Below are 2,552 nucleotides of genomic sequence, written 5' to 3' on the forward strand. Positions count from 1 at the left end.
ATACCATCGAAGCGTTTCCATGCCATTTGGTGCTGATTAGATTATAGTTGGAATTGCTCCAGCCGTTTTCCAGTTTTTCCAGAAACAAATTTGAGAGAAAAAATTTCTTCAGCGATTTCTCGTGCATGAAAGATGCGATCGAGATTTAATATAGTGTAATCGAAGCGTCATGACGACATTTAGCACTGATCAAATTATGGATAGAATCGCTCTAGTGTTGGTCTCCAGTTTTTCCAGAAAATCAGGGAAATATAATTTTGTTAACATTTTCTCGCAAACGGATGATGCGATCGAGATCCAATGGAACGCAATGGAAGTCTCCTAATGCGATTGAGCGCTAATTATGTTGTACACGGAATAGCTCGACCCATTCTGCACTTTGTCCAGAAAAACTGCGAAAAATGAAATTTCATCAACGATTTCTTGTGGATGAATGATGCGATAGAGGTCTAATATAATGCAATCGAAGAATCTTGATGTCATTCACAACTGATTAGATTATAAATTGAATCCCTCCAGTCGTTTTCCAGTTTAAAAGAAAAGAATGGGAAACGAAATTTCTCAAACATTTTTTTGTGAACAGATGATGCGATCGAGGTGTAACAAAAGGCAATCGAAGCGTTTCAATGCAATTCGGCGCTGATTATGTTCTACACTGACTAGCTAGAGTCGTTCTCCAGTTTGTCGAGAAATATTGTAGCAAAAAATTAATCAGCGATTTCTCGTGAACGACTTATGCGATCAAGGTCTAATATGATACAATCGAAGCGTCTTCACATCATTCAGCACTGATTGAATCATAGATTCAATCGCTCCAGTCGTTCTCCAGGTTTTCCAAAAACAAAATGGGAAACAAAATTTCGCAAACATTTTTTTGTGAACGGATGATGCAATCGAGGTGTAACAAAAGACAATTGAAGCGTCTCGTTTCTTGGACTTTTCTCTCCGTGTGAGGAGAGAATTCGTGAATGGTTCCAAAAAAAAAAAGATTATTTGCTTGGAAAAAACTTATTGAATATTGATGACTCCCCGGTTTTTAATTGTGATAAATCGGCGTTTGCTTTGTGTCCAGGAGGAAAAAAGATTCCGGCAAAAACAGGGGATCGATCTACATATAATATCGTAACAAATGATGATAAGGATTATCGCACTGTACTGTTTTGTGGCAATGTAGCCGGCCGACTATTTCCACCCATGATAATGTTCAAATACGCAAAAATACCCGAGACTGTTGCATCTCTTATGCCTAAAAAATACACCATTGGTCGCTCAGACAGTGGCTGGATGACATCAGCTGCATTTTTGGACTGGACGCACTTTTCATCCTTGGGTGATCGAAAATAAGATTGAACTTCCAGTTGTCTCCTTTGTGGAGTGATACTCATCCCATCTATCTCTTGAACTCAGTCATTGGTGTCGTGAGAGTAGTATGGAAGTCATTGCACTTCACCCCAATTCTGCACGCATTCTTCAGCCTCTGGACGTTGCAATTTTCCACCCATTGAAAGCTGCCTGGAAAAAGGCTGTTCCAAAGTGTAGACCGGTGAATGGTGGAGAAAAATTGAAGATGCGCATTTCGGTGGTGTTTTGAAGTTGGCAGTTGAGCAATTAAATTGGGAAGTCAAGGCCAGTAAAACAAGATTCGTGTTTATACTTGATACCATCCAAAAAAGCCCTGGCCGGCTGAAATTGCATTAAAATGTAGAGGAAATTCCCGTGATCATCACATCAAAAATGTGCATCGACACGTTCAACAGAAAACCGGCAAAAAACTACACTGGATTTATTGGTCTAATCCTATCGGAAAAATAAAAATATTCAGAGGTTCGGCTCACCCAATTCTTCAAATTTTAAGTGGAACTAATGTTCCGAAGCTCTTCGTTATTTTTTAATTAATTTTTCAACACGCTTTGGAACAAAAAGTCCCAAATAATCAGCTGATCGCGTATGCCTATTCTCCCTGGTGCGCGCGTCACTCATAGATTGTGACCTTGGCACGGGAACGATGTTTCGAGATTCTGATATTCGGACAATTTAGTTTAACGGAAATCAAGGGAGGACTTGAAACACTTTTGTCTACTTTTGTCCACTTTTCTCCCACAATTTCTCCTTCCGCACTGATCAACACTGAACTCTCCGTTGTCTCTCTTAAAAAAAAAACAACTCTTCACCAATCTCTCCTTTTTTCCTCCTCAAACTCTCGGCAAATCTCTCTACGCACTAATTAATCTATTCGTAATAAAATATTTCTTCCGCAGGGGCACCTATATGACGAGTGATGGCGTCTCATCACTCGTCCTCCTTCTTCCCCAATTATCGGCGATAATCGGGGTCAATCGGGGACACTCGTCATTGAGTGACCTCGTCCTAGTTATTAATTTCGGAGCTCCTTGATGGATGTCCTCTTCTCTTCCGGGTCACGTGGGCCGTGACGTAGGGATGGTGGGTTTCAGTTGTTTTCTCCGGCGCGCCTGGCGATGAGGGGAACAGCGGGTGGGGGGTTTTTCATCCGTCTCTGCAAGCAGTGCTACGTCTTGGCGGCGAGTGGGGGG

Source organism: Fopius arisanus, unplaced genomic scaffold (assembly GCF_000806365.1).
Source record: "Fopius arisanus strain USDA-PBARC FA_bdor unplaced genomic scaffold, ASM80636v1 scaffold00163, whole genome shotgun sequence".
In the NCBI taxonomy this organism is placed as follows: Eukaryota; Metazoa; Arthropoda; class Insecta; order Hymenoptera; family Braconidae; genus Fopius; species Fopius arisanus.